An 18,760-nucleotide genomic window follows, 5' to 3' on the forward strand; every position below is an offset into this window, starting at 1 on the left:
GCTCTGTCCTATTGTTATCTTTGTTATAATACTCATCTCTTTTTATAATAATCATCTTTTTTATAATAATCATCTTTTTACAATAACCGAACTGAGCCATTGCAGTACTTGACCTCACTTGTGTCTGAATCTCACTGGGGATCATGAACAAAATATTCTGACACTGGTTTTTACCCAGTCAGACCTTGACATCCATCCACTAGCAGGGAGCCACTGAAGGCCTGAGCCTCGTCAGGTGCTTGCTTTGCTTCAGGAACAGCAAGCAGCACAGCCTTGAGTTTCAAGTGGCTGTTAAAGCAAAGCAGCTGCAACATGTTGAGTTTGCTCCAGGCCCAGGGAAAATGACAAAAAGGGAACGTTTGCCAGGAAAGAATGCAGAACTAAGTGGGGAAAATACATTTTAATGAAATGCAAATATGTTTCCCAGCATCCAGGAGAGAATTAAAAGCATAAATAAATACATGAAAATTGGGAGCAAGCATTTGGCACTAGACTTGAAACTCTGTTTAAAGGGACAGTCCCAGCTCATGCTGCCTGAGCAGTCCCCTGCCTGTTCTCCTGCCACCACACTCCACAGGACATCAGAGAAAAGGAGAAAAGCTGCTACTGACTTTACAGTTATAAAGTTATATCTATAACACAGCCTGTTATATCTATTGCCAGCACCACATTTCTGAGGACTCTTTCTATCCCGGTTGAGCTTAAATGACTCTAATCTTTGACTTTAAAATCTGGCTCAAGTAAATCTTGCAGACTCAAGCAAAGCAGAGGAAAACCCAACGCAAGTTCTCCCTCCCTGAGTTCGCATAGATCCTTCAGCACTGTTTGCTGCAGGTTTGACATGAGCCCTGCTCTTGGTTTCTGTGGTGTGCCATCAGCAGGGCTTTGTGTGGTTCCCCACCTCCATGCCATTCCCAGAAGAGTTTGGCAGGCACTGCTGATGAACCCATTTGTCCCCTTCTCCTCTTTATGCATATTTAGCCTCTTTCTCTCCCTGGACAGAAGACTGGCTCGTGCTCTGGCTGTGCCTCTGAGCAAGCCATAGCTCAGCCCCATGCAGCGAGGGAGGCAGGATGCTCCTGTCATCACCAATTCCTCCTCCTCTGCCCAACAGCCTGGCTGCCTGTGGCAGGGGCTGGCAGAGGAGAAACCCCCTCCTGCAGCCTGGCAGGGCCATGTTGCAAGCCTGAAGTGCTTATTTCTCTACGTAGATCCTGTGCAAATGTTTTGCCTCTTCTGCCCTGATTCAGCACTACAGCAAACCCCATGAGGCACCTATTTGGAACTTTAGGCCCAAATAACTTTGCAAGTGTTATTTTCCTGAGTATTCTCATTTAAGACTACCCTGTGAGCATAAAAATCTCTCATAATGATTTCCCCATCAGCTGTTCCTTTTCAAGACCTTTTTCTCCTTCCTAGAAATGCATGGCACACTACGGAAATTATGTAAAGCTCCTGCTCTCTGTGCCTATGAATAGTGGTTTCTATTCTGTGTTGGTTTATATTTGGGTTTTATAATCACACTCATATTTTAAGTCTAACCAAGGCACAATTTCTCTAACAAGGGCAGCAAACAAAGGGAAGGAGTTTAAGCTGAGCAAACGAGTGCGGTAGTGTATCCTTCACTTTCTTAATGCTTTCCTCCTTCAAATTATTCCCTGTGTGTTCCATTTAGACAACGTATAGAAATGATTTGTAGGAGTTATTCACCCTCCAAATACAATAACACAGCAGGGCTGTGCTGCTCGGAGCTCTGCTCCCTCTCGCTTCAGAGCAGCTCTGTGCTTTTGTGTGGAACTCTTGCCCATTTGTTCTTTATTAAAAAGAAAATTAGCATGAAACCCAGCTCTCCGCTTAATAGTCCCCAAAGCTGCTGTGGTTCTGCTTTCCGAAATGGGAGAGGCGCATGGAGTAAATGTAAATGTTGAGCGTGACCAGGGAGGAAACAAGCCCACCCTGTGCTGGGTGTCTGAGGTGTTAGTGTGGAGCAAGTCACGGCGCTCTGAGCTAACGGGAGCTGGAAGGAAGCGAGGGCTGGGGATAGAAAACAGAATCCTCCACTTTCTGTTTAGGTTGCTGGGATTTTCTGTGTGGCAGTGAGCATTCTGTGCACCTCAGAAGGGTTTTGCTAGGTCTGCCATAGAAATGCCCATTCTCCGGCAAATCAGCCTGCATACGGGTGAAGTCCATCTGTAGCTATCTATGAGTCCAGGATAAAGGTTGATTGCACTGTGTGTCACCAGGAAAGGAAGACTTCAAGCAGTCTTTCTGCAAAGGCAAAAACTGCCCAGGGAGAACAGGGCATTGGTCTTTGAGCTAAAGCTACTCAGCTGCACCAAGGATGCCAGATTACCTTGGGTTATTTGATATGGAAAATGGCTTGTGATGCTCCAGAAAGCCAGTGGGCTGCTTTGCCTTGCATGTCTGTGAGAGCTCCAAATCTCAGGTTCACCGCTGACGGAATAGAAATGCTCTTTAATTTTTGAATCCTAAATAAATGTCTTCTACCCAAAGCTTCTAGGACAGAGAGAAGGTGTTCCCTTCAAACAGTTCAGACATTTCTGCTGGGCATGTCAATTCTATAAGGAACTGGTTTGTGAAAGAACAACAATTTAATGAAAAACTACTTCCATCAAGTATTTTTCTTTCTATTTTTGCCATAAGGAAGTTCAAAATCTGAAAAAGAACTTTGTGTTTTCTTGGCCATAGTTTAAAGCCAAATGTGATTTTGTTGTTCTTTTTCTGATGGTTTTGGTCAGGAAGTGCAAGCTATCTTCTTCAATAAAAGTGAATTTTTCAGATGGGCCTTGGGAGGACTCACTCATTTTAATGGTACTTTTACAAGGATACATCTCTCAGGACCTAATTCTGCATATTAATGCTGACAGAAGACAAAGCACTTTGGAGCATTTAACCTGCCTCTGCTGCTTTACGCTTGCATTTCCTGATCCAGTACAGTCAGATAAATCTGTTTATAAGTCAGTGCCCAGACAGGTTGTCTGTCTCCCTTTTGCTTTGACACAAAGTTGACAGTGGAGCTTTGAAAATCCATTTTGGAAGGTCTGAGGAAGCTATTCCTCATTTCTGTTCCCTGGTGTAAGGGCAACCCTTGCCCTGAGATGAGATCTTGGAGGTCAAGTGTTGTCCTGAACTCATCTGCCTCTGCCGTCTCCTGGGCTCAGGATGTTGACCTTGCCTCTGCCAAGTGTTAAGATCTGAAAATGCCACTGAATGTAAAGGGTGCACCAGCTGTATTTGGAGCAGGAATGTGGGGGTTCATAGAGGCCAGGCAAGGACCAAGGTGATTCACTAAGGAGGATTAACTAAGAGAAGGAGCTGCTCCTCCTCATGCGTGGCTCATACACAGCTCAGCTTCTCCTTCTTCACTGGAGACTTGTCCTACTGGCAGGTTTGGACATGCAGAAAAGACCAGATGCTCTGTGAAGACGCTGTGGTGAGGATGAGAGATGGGTAGACAGGGACCCGTCATCTCATCTCCCTGCTGCCAGCATGCACGAGGCTGAGATTCCCCCCCTGCTGGTCCTGCAGTTGTCCCTTGGCCCTGAGATCCAGCTGCGGGGGGGGGGGGGTCCTGTATGTGAAGGGATAATGGAGCAGAGGGTGTCTGTATCTTGCGAGCCAGAGAGCACGTTTTGTCAGGAGGCGTGTTGTAACTCAGCAGAGAAAACGAACCGCGGTAGCCTTAATGGTTGTGTTAATTACATGAGTGTCACTGTTCCCTGTCACAGGCACCTCATCAGGGGAGAACGCTGAACACATGTTTTTAGATGTCTCATTATGGGGTCTGCAGAGAGCCAGGTGCACTGTAATGAACAGATGTATTAGATGGGGAGATGGAGCACTCCTGTAATCCCCAGGTCTTCCCAGGACAGGGGTTATCTAGAATCTGGGCAGCCCCAAGCTGTGTCAAGGCAACTTCTCTATGCCAGACCCTCCTCTGAGGTGCAGCTCAGCTACTGAAGATGTGGCAGGAGTATGGAGAGATACAGGTGGAGATGGTGATGGCAAGCAGCAGGTTGCTTCATTTGCCTTTGGGGCTGCAGCTCTTCTAGTCGATTCTTTCTGTCTGAACACACATGGCACATCAGAGCCAAAATCTCCACTGCAGAGGCTCAACCTGGCTGCTGCCTCTGACATGTCAGGCAAGAAGGTCCCGTTTGGGACCATGGAAATGTTGAGCATTGAGGATGTGTCAGGCAAAGAAAGTTGTATGTGTGGGGGGGAAGGCTCTGTCCCAGGAAATACAGGGACATGAATATTCATTGCTAACCTTACTCTTCTGGCTCTGAGCACTGCAGCCTTGGCTGAGACTCCTGAACCCCCTTCAGGAAAAGGCTTCTGCTTGACTTTCAGCCACTTCCCACTTGTCCGGTATGTCCCACAAAGCGTCTGAGGGCAGCCCATCCAGCATCGGGGAGATGCAGATCTTTCTAAGATCCTACCTGCCCCAGTATTTGTTGCAGGTCTCAGGGGTGACCTGTGACTCTGCTTCAGCCCTGGCTGCTAACAGAGGCTCAGGATGGGCAAACTTTCTGTAGCCTGTTTCTCAGTATTTATTTGCTAACTCTAAGCTACCTGGGCAGAAAATGTTCCCTGTGTTCCTTCACAACAGGCAGGGGAGCTCCTGGTGACAGCTGCTAGCTGGGACTGAAGAAAGTGATCACCAAACACATTTCTGCTCATTATTGCTGTGCTTTCTGTACTGCAGCAGATGGATCTTCATAGACTTGAATGAAAGTTTGAGGGTGAAGCTGCGTTCATTGTTCAAAAGCTCTTGCAGTAACCCTAGTGTTTTAATGAGATTTACAGGAAAATGACTGAGATATATAATGGCAAAATACAGACGCCTTTAGCCAGACAGTAGGAATGGATTTCCTGCTCTTGAAAGGTCATGCACGGCAAGTGGGAAGCGGTTCCAAATAGCTCTGAGTTAGGTTGAGTAGCTAGATAGAGAGGGTAAATCACATCTGAATAGGGAACTCTAGGATAAGCCCAAAATTTTCCCCAGAAAATCACATTTACCAGGCTTATTCTCAGGATAGAAACCCCCAGGATAATTGACTGTTTGCTGAGGTTCACATTCTCCTGAGAGTTTTATCATGTCACCAGCTTTATCTTTTGCAGGAGCACAGGATGAACTGATGCACTGCCCTTTGCAGGTGAGCAGATGCAGCCTGGCCACAGGAGAGGACCCAAATCTTGCCTCCCTGTTGGTCAAGGGAAACCAAAAGAACCAAGACATAGAACCACAGAATCATAGAATCATAGAATTATACAATAGTTTGGGTTGGAAGAGGCCTTCACAGCTCATCTAGTCCAACCCCCTGCAATGATCAGGGACATCTTCAACTAGATGAGGTTGTTCAGAGACCCATCCAACCTGACCCTGAATGTTTTCAGGGTTGGGGTATCCACCATCTCTCTGGGCAACCTGGTCCAGTGTTTCACCACCCTCAAAATTCTTCCTTATGTCTAGTCTATATCCACCCCCTTTTAGACATGAACCTCGCATTCTGCAGGAACACTGACTAGTGAAGACACTGCACGGTCCTCTGCTCCAGGTGTTATGGTTTTAAAGGCCACCACGCTGCACTCCCAGGCTGTCAGAGCACAGACCCTCCCTCCTTCTGCAAGTGATGGGCTTGGCCGTTCCCTGGAGGATGGTGCTTTTCCAGCCACTGTCACATCAACCAGCCCAGCTCTATGGCCTCCTGCTATGTTTTCAGTCCACTCATGGGCTGCCCTGGTTTTGCTTCCATTCAGGATCCTCTGGCAGCCCTGTTATTTTGTGCTCTTTATGGGCTGGAACTGCTCAGCGTTGAGACAGGGGCTGATAAATTCTGTATCTCCTGTGGCTGTTGGAGGAATGGGATTTTGGAACCACTTTTTTGTTTTTCCCTTTTTTTTTTCCCCTATAAGTGTCACATCTTGTACAGTTTTAGCTTTCCCTTCCACAGCCTTATTCCCTCTCTGGAAACACCTACTGAGGCAAAAAAGAGGAGGAATGAGGATGATTTGCAAGTCACACACAGCTCTGAGAACAGAGAACATGGCAGAGTAGGTGCCTCTGTAATAAACTGTTCCTGGAGTTAGGAAATCCCCACCCTGAAGGATATCCCAGAGGTTTGGAGACATGGGCCTCACAGGCACTTTCCACTAGCAGGTATTTCCCAGGGCAAGGCTGTTTTAGCAGTCATAAATGTGCTCTGGACACTTCCACATGAGTGGCCTGTCAACTGCTCATCTCATGGGCATGTTGGTCTCAGCTCCACCTGGATTCATTCCAAGCAGAGCCCAGCAGTGACACGAACATCTTCATATTCATGTCTACCTTGTTGAGAGGCTGAGCCAGAAATGTCCTGCCTGGCTCCCTGAAGCATTGGCTGATTTGCTTCTGCTGATCGGTACTGTCAAGTTCCCCACTGAAGCCTTCACCCAGAACAGTGATGCAGCCAGATGCTTAAGTGGGAAACAAAGTAGGGCAAAGCATGGCAGAGGCCTGTTATCTGCCCTTTTAGGCGCTTTTTCATCTCTACTCTCTGTCCTGGACCTGAAGAGATCAGGTCATATCCTCTATCTATCCCATTTACTTTCTCTTATGTGATATTGCTTGTGCCTTGTTCCATTTGTACCTCTTCTTGCCTGCCCTATTTCTCGTGAGGCAGGGTGGTAAACCCTTGCAGAACATGAAAAACAATCATATGAAACCACCTCATTAGACACATAAGGTTCATTCTGGCCTGAGATGCAGATCCAGCCCAAGCATGCTGTACCCCAGTGGTGACACTGGGAAGAGATGCTTGGTGGGGGAGCACTTTGCAGTCAACAAGCTTGGGATCTTCTCACAGGTTTAACTGATCTTTTTAAGCTAGCTGTTGTTTTTGTGCCTTTCTGTAATCCCAGCGAAGTTTCTCCCCTGGAGGGATGGAGATTTCTGGGAGCAGGCAATTTTTATTTCTTCTGCTGCAGAGAGAAATGGAGCTATTTATTGAGCTCAGCAGCTTTCTGCATCTGTAGGGAACCTCCCTGTTTTCCACCCAGCCTTCAAATTCTGTTTTCATTCCTCTCTGGAATATAAATCTCCTTAGCACTTCCACACTGATGGTGTCAAGTCAAGTGTCAGCACAGTGGTTGCCCCCATGATATAGTTGACTCTTTAGGATCTGTTTTCCTTCTCATTAATTGTATGCATATTTTATTTGCTCATTTATCTCCAGCTCAGCAAGAAAGCAAAGACTTTGAACAGGATGCTGACTAAATACTACTGGATCTTGTATCTTTGCGTGCTTTGTTTTGATCCCATTGCATGGAAGGATCAAAAGGGAACAAGTTTAAATCGTGGCAGATGACAGCAACAATGCTGAGAGTGCTGGGAATGTTACCTCAGAGGCACAACCTCACTCGGGAAGCTGTAAACATCCCTTTCAACTCCTAAAATAACAAAGGTGCCTGACACCTCCTTGTCCTCTTTGATCTTTGTCAGCAGTTTCACTCCATGTGTGACGATGCTGGGGGGGATGTGACTTGTCAGTAGAGTGAAATTGGAGCATCGTGGGAGAAGTCAAAGAGCCAGTGTCCAGTTCTGTGCTCCCTTTCTCCTGACCACAGTGGGTAAGGACATCCCCACACAACAGGGGCTTCCCAAACAAACCTTAGACCATCAGTCCCAAAGATCCAGGCTCAACACAGATGATAACGCATCCCAGGCACAGAACTAGAGCAATAAAGGCTATTGCTGTGTCCTAAGTCACCTATTGTCAGGGTCACCTGTGAGGCAAAAAGGACAGTGGAAAATGCTCATTCCCCTTTTGTAGGAGAAAGATGAAAAATGCAAACAAGACCCACAGCTTCTGCCAAGCTGCTCAAAAGGGTGGCCTAGGGCTGAAATGGAGCTGAGCTATTCCCACACCGAAGTGGGAGCGGGAGCAGCCTAGGCTGTGATAACACTGGCAAAAGGAGTAGGACACCTCTGTCCCAGGGCACAGGAGTAGAAAACATGAGTCCATGTGGAAGGCAATGCTCAGAGCAGATCCACGTTGCTCCCTGAAGCACACTGGGCAGTGAACTGATTTCCACAAGCCCATAAACTACTGCTGGGTAAAACCAGGACAGATGCAGCAGCAGTGGGAAGTGGAGGCTGTGGTGATGATGGTTATTAACAACTGCCTGTTTATCTACAGGTAAAAAAATCCTTCCTGCCGTGCCCTGACAATAAAACGCAGTGCTCGGCTAAAGGCAAACCCCCTGGGGGTAATCAAGCCTGAGCACCCAGGCAAGGCCTGGCTTTGCTCATCCTTCCTTGCAAATCTCAGCAGTAGTCTGGGAGGGAGCTGGGACTTCATCACTGCAGGCTCATCTGGACACTGACCACATGGGGAACAATTCTCATCCCCACCAAGCAGGATTCGGCCCTATGTGTCTCCAGAGGAGACATCTGTGAGCTCATTAGCAAAGCCCTGAGCTCTAGCTAATAAGTGCTGCTTGCTGCTCCAGCATGGGAAATCAGGCTGCCTTTCCAGGAAGATACCTTTAAGAAATCAAGCTGTGACCTTTGGGACACTCAGACACCAGCTTCCACTCCCCGCACACAGCAGAGATGGGTGTCTGTTAATTGCTTCCCCCATGGGTCCTCACACCGAGGGTTATCATTTTTCCCTCCACTTACAGTAGTTAGAGAGGAGCTCAGCTGCGAACTCCTGGGTTCTGCTTTGCATCCTGCCTGGAGCACCAGCAGCAAAACATCTTCACTTGCTCTCTTGGATGTTTCTGACAAACAACTGTGCTACACCTGCAGTAGTGTCTGATCAGGTGGGAGATCATAGAATCGTAGAGTCTCAGACTGGTTTGTGTTGGAAGGGACCTTAAAGCTCATCCAGCTCCAACCCCCTGCCACGGGCAGGGACACCTTCCACTAGAGCAGGTTGCTCCAAGCCCCTGTGTCCAACCTGGCCTTGAACACTGCCAGGGATGGGGCAGCCACAGCTTCTCTGGGCACCCTGTGCCAGCACCTCAGCACCCTCACAGGGAAGAACTTCTGCCCAGTGGCTAATCTAAATGTACCCTCTTCCAGCCAGGGCATGCACTGTCTCACAGGAGTCCTCATTCTGGAACAAATCCTCCCTGGGATCCAGGGCATGACTCTTCGAATGTGGCTGAAGAGCTCAACTGGTACTTGAGAGTCTGGTGCTACCAAACATCTGTGATTAACAGGAATGTTTCACTACTCTGGCCAATGTCTGTTTAACCTTCTGGCTGGTCTGATAGCAAACAGTAACCCTTTAAACCTTGCCCTCTGCCAGCTTTGTCTTTTGGACCGTGATGCATCATGGCTTCTGGGTGAGAGATGGTGTCACTTCCCATTACTTCAGCCACCCGCCAGTAAATTACATCAGGCATGCTATGCATGGCTGCCTTTCTCTAGTCATCCTCCAATTTAGCAATGAAAGCCCTCCTCCATCTGCAGAGGGCCTGGCGTTACTCCTCACCCTGGTGCTAGTTTGAGTTTATCACTGGTCCTCGTGACTCAGTTTCCTCATGGCAGATTAAACCCACTTCCTCTGCTAGCAAAATAACTACCCCAGGACAGTGCTACCCATGGGCGAAGGGTTGTCATTCTGCCACAGGGATTAAGAGAACTGGTCAGTTCAGGTTGTTTCTCTTTCACTATATTCAGATTATTAAAATTTCCTGGGTTTTTTAGAGAAGCTTTTTTCTGTATTTTTATTTGAAGTACCCAGAAAATGCTGTTTTTTTTCCTCCTTTCTGCACCTTTTCTTTCCATTATTTTTCTGCAAAACTTTGCCGGCACTGGAAAACTGGCAGATTTCTGAAGTTTCAAAACTCTTTTGTCACTCTGCCTCCACGTAACAGTGAGTATTAGGAAAAGGAAAAAGGGGGAAAAATAGGGAAATACTTCCCACTAGTGAGGAAATGACATAACAAATATAGCTTCAAAACAATGCAGAATTTAAGGTAAATCTAACAAATCATGCTCATGTTTCAGCAGTTTGGCATTAGCCAGCCTCGAGAAGAACGTTCTCCTGCAGATTGCAGCCCTCTGCAGCTCGCACAAGCTCCTTTGCATCTGGGTTCATTTGTGTTCTTCAAAGAAGAAAAAATATTTACTAGAGGAAGCTTTTTGTCTGCACGTCTTGGTTTGCAAATGATGTCTGCATGTGACTGTCTGCAGGTGCAAACAGCATCCCCAGAACAGCCCTGGCAGAAACAGCTCCCACTGCACTGAACAGCTCTTGGATTTTTCTTATTCTTGTTGTTTGTTCTCTTTCTTCTTTCATTATGTCTTTCTGGAACTTTTCCTTTTGAGGCTGAAAGCTCTATTTTAGGGGGAGTCATTCAGGAGATAGGAACGACATTGCTGCAAAGCGTTACAGGACATGCACTGGAGGGTGTTTTAAGCCTTCAAGGTGACAGCTCTGGGGAGAAAACCTGCTGTTTGTCCCCACGACATCAGAGCTTTTCCTGCCGGGAGGCTCAGCCTTGGCCAGGCGATGCTGTCCTTTTGTACAGGGACCACTGTGTGTGTTGCAGGCTGCAGTGATTTGCACGTGACACATCTGGACCAGAGAAGCCAGAATTGTGTGTGAGGAGACATCGTTCCCATCATGAGCATTTTGCCTATAGAGCTTGCAGGAATCACCAGCTCCCTTTGGCCATGGTTCAGAGAAACAGGGGAGCCCACTGTAACGCTGTGCTGTGCTAGCCAGGCTTCCTAAAGTGAGTGAAGATCATAGTGTCATGGAATTGTTTGTGTCAGAAGGGACCTTAAAGCTCATCCAGTTCTAACCCCCTGCCACGGGCAGGGACACCTTCCACTAGAGCAGGTTGCTCCAAGCCCCTGTGTCCAACCTGGCCTTGAACACTGCCAGGGATGGGGCAGCCACAGCTTCTCTGGGCACCCTGTGCCAGCGCCTCAGCACCCTCACAGGGAAGAGCTTCTGCCTCAGAGCTCATCTCAATCTCTCCTCTGGCAGGTTAAAGCCATTCCCCTTGGCCTGTCCCTACAGGCCCTTGTCCAAAGCCCCTCTCCAGGTTTCCTGGAGCCCCTTTAGGCGCTGGAGCTGCTCTAAGGTCTCCCCTTCAGGAGCCTTCTCTTCTCCAGGCTGCCCCAGCCCAGCTCTCTCAGCCTGGCTCCAGAGCAGAGGTGCATTGGGGAAGCGGAAAGAGCATCACATCACAGCATTGCTCCAGAACTTGCTGCACCTCCTCAGTGAGACACAGATATGAGGTCCCCTTCCCTCAGGTGCCACAGGAACCACGTGTACACCCGCCGGTGTACCCCACGGTGCCCATGATGGTTAGTGTGCAGCGTCACACACAAGGGAAAACTTGTCATCACATTAGTGACATCTCCTAACACTGACTTTTTAATGCTTCTCTTTACCCTCCCATTTTCAACACTGCTTTTCTTCAGTCCTCATGAAAACCGCCATCGTAAGTTTAAGAGCATCTCAGTCAGCCTCTGAGTGACCTTGGGGCAGGCAGGAATCTTCCGGATGCATTCCCTACAAAAGCTGATGGGTTTAAATCTAGTTCATACCATACCTGGAACAGTCTTGTGGTGGAAATCTTGAACTCTAAAGCAGATAAAAATAGACCTCTGTGGCTTACAAAATGCATTGAAGATACCATCTCCAGCAGTTTTCCCTCTTTTTCTCCAGAAAAATGCGAAGTGAGCAAGCAGCCTTCCTGGTAGGACATGAATAAACCAAGTTGCTGTCAGACTATGGAGGGGAGTGAATGATGGACTGAAGCATCCCCCCGACTTTCATGCAGTGCCACAAGCTGTCTCCTGGCCAGGATGTGTCCATGGCGGGTAATCTCAGCAATGGCACTCAGAATGGCTCTTGGAGCGCTGCTCCAGCCATCTTCACTGCGTCCTTGAGCTTTGTGCTGCTGAGACTGAGGCCTTCCCTATGCTTTCATACACACCTCCTGCACTTCACAGTCACCTCTGCACCTCCTTCTCCACCCAAACAAGTGCTGAATGCTCAAAGCACCTATGAAACCCCATGGGTCTCGCTGAACCTTGTCTGCTGCTCCTTGCAGTGGGAGATCTCTTTCTGGTCCCTTCAGTGGTGCCTCACCCGCTTCCAGGTTTTCCCTGCTCAGCATCTGGCTTGCATTGCCAGCTTTCTAGGAGCTGCTGTCTTCAACAGCAACCACACCAGCTGCTTCTCCATTCTCCTCCTGATTCACCAGGAGTTCTGCCTGGCACCGTCTGTCGCTCTGCAGATATCCACTGCTGCAGCTAACGCTGTGCACAGTTATCTAAAGTTCCATGAATGCCCCTCACAGTGTATTTACAGACGCTAAAAGAAGTCCTGTTTCTGGGTTTTGGCAGAACCTCTGTTTGCATTAAGCAACCAAAGTACGATGGCACCATGTGGCAGGCGAGCATCTCATAAATGGCAGGGTAGCTGTGTGCGCCTCATGACTCGTTCCAAGCCTATTTACAACCTCATCTTCCAAATGGGTATGAGAAAAGATTACCTTATGACACCCTTCCCAGGAGTGGTCTCCATCATGCTAATGCTTTTCTAGTTGCTCCTCTTCCAGCATACACCAGCAAACTGAAATATCCTGGTTATAGGCGCTTTCCCTTCAAGTCCTTCTTTGTTCACAGACTTGTTTTCCTCTTTTACTGATGCCCAGCAGGGTTTTTATTGCCACCTGTGCTCTGAGGCTCTGCCCCTGCTCAGCAGAGGAGAGTGGTGTGGGGCAGGGCAGTGGGGAGGCAGACAGAGGCTCCAGGATGACTGGGGACTGCACGATGTAGGGATGGAGCTGCAGCATGCAAGGATGGGAGGAGGGATGCTCTTTGACTGCATGGCTGTCTTTGTTCTTGCTTCTCAGGATATTTCAGGAAACAAAGAGCTGGGAGACCCACAGAGCACTGTTCTGCCAGGGCAGCCCTCAAGACAGAGCCTGTCACCCTTGGTTCATGATCACAGTTCAGCAGCACATCTCCTGGTACATGCCACTGCTTTCTGGCAACTCTCTCATCACTAGATCTCCTCTAGCAACATTTAATTAACCTCCCAAACCTACCTGTATTATACAGCTTCACCTCGATTCACACAGTTTATCATATATGCTCTCTTAAGTGGCCAGTGGCAGCAAGAGGATGATCCATTGCAGAGAGCTCAACCCCTGCAGTGCTGGAGCGGTGGGTCACCCAGGAGGGCACACACCAGGGATGGGCTCCTGAGAGGAACAAGCAAGATGAGGTCCTCATGGCTTGTGAAACACCAAAGCCCCCTGAGCACAAGCAAACACACTCAATGTGGGTGTTCACTCTCTGAAATACCCACAGCACTGATATCAGTGCCTTTACAGGGACAGGAGAGCTCTGGAGGTTCACCCATCACCACTGTTCCCCAGAGGGGTGACTGAATGCATGGCTTATCCTGCTCCCTGCTCCCTTGGTGCCATCCTAAACAGCTTTTCCCCTTTTCTGAGCAAGAGCAGCCTCATTCATGGCTCAGGGGACTTGAAGAGCAGTCAGTGCTGTGACCTCAGGTCTCCAGAAGACAGCCCATCCTTTGCCCTGCTCCACAGGGCATTTGCTATGGAGATCCCATGAATGTGTGTAGCTACTGCCGTTCATGCCTCCCTGCCTGCCAAGTGGGTGCGACGGGTCCTAACAGGCTCTGAGATCCTTTCTCCTGCCTCCTCCAGCTCCTCTGGCGTTCAGGGCTGGATGATTTACCCTTTCATGCTTTGCTCAAGACTGCAGCCACCACTACCCAATAAAACAGTAACGCAGCACTCCAGCCCTGAGCCTGCTGTCACACCTCAGCTTGCTGCTTCGTTGGAGCTTTAGTTGATTTAAAACATCCCTCTGCTCACCCAGCCCCCTTGTGACCAGGCTGCAGGAAAAAAGGAGAGCTGCAGCGAGAGGAACCTCTCTAGCAGCTTGCGCTCCTTTTGCAATGGGTTCTCTCCTATTTTATTTTAAATTAAAACAATGCTTAACCTTGACAAATTGTGATTTAGGCAGATAAGAAAAGAGACTCGGGAATAAATCGTTTGTTCCGATGTGAAATTGAATAAATCCAAGTTGAACCAGCGTTACTTACAGAATAACAGTAAATGATGTGTGTGGCTTGTTGTTAAACAAGAGCAGAGCTCTGGAAATGAGGTTAAAAAGGAAGCTGTCAAGGGTGCATTTTGCAGCTGTTTCCCAGGCAAAAAAAAGAAAGCTGTTAAAGAGGAATTAGGAGGGAGCTTTTATCAGTTATTGACTGCAAATAAGCTTTAGCAAGGCTAAACTAAGTGATATCAAGAAACTGATGGAGCAAGGGACAGGATCAGGTTAAAAAATAAAGACAAGTCTGAAGGGTCATTGAAACTAAAGAAATTCCAGCTTCTTGGAATATTTGCAATTCATGGGACCTCTCTCCATCCTTTCTAGGGCTTCAGGTCCCCATGAGGACCACATTTTCTGAACCACTTAGCGCTAGGGAGCCACCAACACAGAGTGACGGGGACAAGAACCTGTGGGAGCTGAGCAGGTCCGGCAGTACAGAGAGACCCTTGGGAAGGGTAATGGGGACTGCTGGCACCATGTGCCTTTGAACACAGCCCCTGACACGCAGTGGGGATGCTGAACCCTGCCCTCATGCTGCTCCCTCTGTGCTGCGTGGGTAGGGAGAAGAAAGCATCCCTGCTCTCTCCAGCAGCCTGCGTGCTGGCTCTGAGCAGTGTCTGCTCAATAAATCAGCTCTGAAGTTTCTAGGCCATATAGCATTCAGGATGTGAGTAGACTTAAACATCTTCTAGGAGTTTTCCAGTAGTATTTTACAGGTTTTCTTCCACCTCAGGCACAGCTTAATGTCAGCCCTCATGGGGTGTTGTAGTTGCAGCAAAGTTGGGGTCACAGGGTTACTACTGCCAGATAGCAGCTATCACACATCGGGGAGCAGTTCCCTACAGGTAGTGCCAGCAAGGTGCTTCAGACCACATTAGCAGGAGATCAGACCAGAGAGCCATGGGGGTACCTCCTCATGATAGAGATGATGGATACAGTCAGAACTCCCACTGTGGGAGCCTGCTGCATCGCTGCTCAGGAGCACGGGCAAGGAGAGGTCTGCTTTGGAGTGACACACCTGGGGAATCTGCCCCTCACCTGGTGAGTGCCAGGAGAGGGGTATTGGAGACAGCACCACCAGCCACCATTGGAACAGCATGGTCCATTGCAGTCTCAGTGCAGTTTGTGCACATGAAGTTTAAACTTGGAGCAGTGAAGGAAGTGGATACTGGAGGTCCTGACTCTCAGTGCTGGAATCCTGTAACTCAGCTTTAATTCCTGGAAAAATAATTAAGGAGAGTAGTACCTGGAAAATATGTGGAGGTGAGTAATAGTCAGCCTTCACTGTCAAAAACAAATCATATCAAACCCATCTACTTCCCTTCCGTAAGAGGGTAACTGATCTTCTGGGCAATGAAAAGGCAATCAATCTTCTCTGTTCCGACACAGTGGCACTTTTAACTCTCTTGTTCATTGAATTTCCATAAACAAGGTAAAGAAATATGTGTGAGATGAATCTACCACATGGAGATACAGAACTGGGCAGTATTAAAGAGCAGCTACCAATAGCTGTTTTTCAGTCTGAGGCAGCTTATCCTAAGGCCTTTGCTGGACCTTGGGCTATCCAGCATCTCCATCCATGAGTTGTAGTATAGAGCAGAAGATGCTTATGTTCCTTTTGCATTTCCAAAGGGCCTCAGATGGAAACTGAATGACTGAAAAGGACTTTAAATGTCCTTGAGACTGAGGAAAGAGCCAAAACAAAGCTCTAGTCCAGAGCTGAGCAAGGACAATGTAAAACTCTCATTTTAGGTGAGATCCAACTGGGGATGAAAGAGGAGATCACACATGGGAGTAACACATGAGTGTTCCACCAACACAGAGGGTGCCCACGTCCTGCCTGTGTGCAAGCAGGACTCAGGATACCAGGACCTTCCACCAGGAAAAGGTCCAGCAGGGACATCATGCCCAGTCCAGAGTGCTGGAGTGGCAACTGGAGTAACCCAGAAGAGTCCAGAGGTGAACACTGGGGACAAACAGTAACATAAAAACCTAGAGTGATTCAGGGTTTTCAACCTTGGGAATAAGAAGGCAATTCCATACTCAGACTTGGAAAATGCCACTGTAAAAAAGGGCCTTGTGCCATGTCCTTGGTGGCCAAGGACACATGGTATGATGGTCGTCTAATGGTATGATCATAATAACACCTGATAAATTACATGGGGAAGATCTGAATCCATCACTAAAGTCTTCAAGAAGAAACTAGACAAGAGCTAGAGCTGATTTTCTCTTGGGAAGGGGATGGTACAGGTGCCTGAGGACTATGGAATTCTTTGCAATCTTGTAGGTCTGTTCCCTCATATAAAATGCCAATGTAATGGAGATGACCCAGTATCTGTCCCAGAGTGACCATTGCTCATCTACTGAGTCAACGAGCCATGTTTAACTTTTTATAGGTCCCCTCGATTGCATCAAGTCCCTCAGCTGTATTCACCGAAAACCAAATGTATACTTCCAAATCAGGGCAAGCTCAGCTCACAGTCCGTGTTAAGCTATTAAGAGAGGAAGTGACCCTACACCTCAGCATCTGCTGTTGCTGGCAGCTTCCCTCCTGGTTGGGTAGTAGGAGGAAAACACAGGAAAAGTCGTTGGCAGTGGTGCCTTTTGCCAGGCACGCTGGCACCACACGCCCTGAGCCCCCACTCACTACTGTGGTATCCCCTCTACAGCAGCAAAAGGGGACAAATCCTGGAGTGCCCCAGGAGCTCTTGTTGGGGCAGGACGGCCCAGGTTGTCCCAGGGCCCCCAGGTTACCCCTGCCACCTGGTGGGGTCCCTTTGAAGGGCTGAATCCCCATGATCTGCTGGGGAAATCTGACCAAGCACTCTCGCCTCTGAGCTGCAGCTTTCAGAGGAGGCAATGATAAGGCTCGTGGTATTTTCTACTCTTTCAGTGAGAATCCAGGCTGGACTCCTGCTATGCAGAGTCATCTCTAAGCTATTTGCAGTTACTTTGCTGTGCTGGGCACTGACCCGTAAAACTAACAGCATTTATTTGCTGTGCAGACAAAGCTTGGTCACACAGTGCTTCAAATGTGACTGAAAACACTGCTTTCCTGCCCAGCTCCACTTGTGCCTTACGTGCCATTCACACTGTGAATGCTCACTGAGGTGTTGCCAATGGGTTTATTCAAAATCTGTGTAAGTCTTGCTTTCCTGTCCTGCCTAATCCTTCAACGGCTGAGTGTTTCTTTCATGCCAGCTTTACTGTTTCAAGTGGCATCCCAGGTAATTCTGCCCTTTTACTCCTTGGTTATATGTGTAATTACTTTGCCTTCTCACAATATTGCTTTTAGGTTAAAACTGCACTGCAGGCAATGGTGTAAGCATGAAAATTGTTAAAGGGGCCATAGATGTGCTGTCCAGGTTGGCTTCTCTGAAATATAGCTATCCGCAGGGGAAGATAACCACTTTCTTACCACATTCCCTCCCGTGAACAAGCCTTGAGCTGAATGTTCCCTGAAAATTGTTCTTCCTTGGTGTGTCAAGGGCGGTGTTTCTTAGGATCACAGAACAGTTTGGATTGGAAGGAACCTTAAAGACCATGTAGCTCCAAGCCCCGGCCATGGGCAGGGACACCTTCTACTAGATCAGGTTGCTCCAAGCCCCATCCAACCTGGCCTGGAAACTCCAGTTTGATTGACTCCAAGTCTTGCAACAGCAGCTGGACTATGGGATCAGCAAGCCACAGCTCAGCAACACATAGCTCACATCCCAGACTCCAGATGGACCTCCGCCTCCTTGGAAGCAAGTCGGTGACAGTCCCCACTCCTCTGCAGCCCGCTCAGCTGCAGGTAGCATTCAGCCAGCTAAATGTAGGCGTCTAATGCCATTTGAGATGCCGCAGGATATCCTGCCTGTCTTCCAGCTGTCTTTCCAGAAGGACAGTCTCCTGAACACGCTGTGTCATATCTGCCAGCCTTAGGCAGATGTCTTGCTTGCTCCAGGATCCCTGAAATGGGACTAGACCCCTGTGTTAGTTAAGCACCTTAATGACTCAGTCACAACACAGGAGAATCACTCCCAACTTGAGAGAAGCAGATGTCTTGCTTTAAATCACCTGCTGATCGTGACTGTTTATCATCTCTGTATTTGGCCCTTTTACACTGCACAGTCGTACCACAGAGCTCAGGGGTGCTAATTACTCTTTTTTTCTCATTGAACATACTGCGAGCAGCTTGAAGGCAGCTGAGTGCTATGAAGTGGAAGCTGAAATCAGCTGAAATCAGCACGCTTCCTTTTCTGTGGCTACCATGACCTTGGAGATCTCATTTAACCTCTCTGTGCTTGGGGTCCTGACAAGGAGGATGGAGGTAAAGAAATGCAAAAATTCCCTACTTCATGTGCTTGAACTGTTACAAAGTTCTTGGAGAAAAGGGTTAGCTGTTGGAAACCTGCAAACCCACCTGGCAAATGGAGGAGTTCACCCTACCTCTGCTCCTCTGAGTAAGGGTTTAATTTCTTAGTTGACCTCATTGGCAATAATGGCCAGAAGTGCCTCTGCTGCAGCATGAGTATCTCCTTCCCTTTAACGAGAGGAAGTGCATGAGCACATTTGTGGTCCATTACCAGCATCAGTAGCTGATATACCTGATGCTGACCAGAGACTTGCAGAAACTTTTCTTCCCTC

This window comes from Strigops habroptila, chromosome 14, assembly GCF_004027225.2.
Source record: "Strigops habroptila isolate Jane chromosome 14, bStrHab1.2.pri, whole genome shotgun sequence".
Lineage (NCBI taxonomy): Eukaryota > Metazoa > Chordata > Aves > Psittaciformes > Psittacidae > Strigops > Strigops habroptila.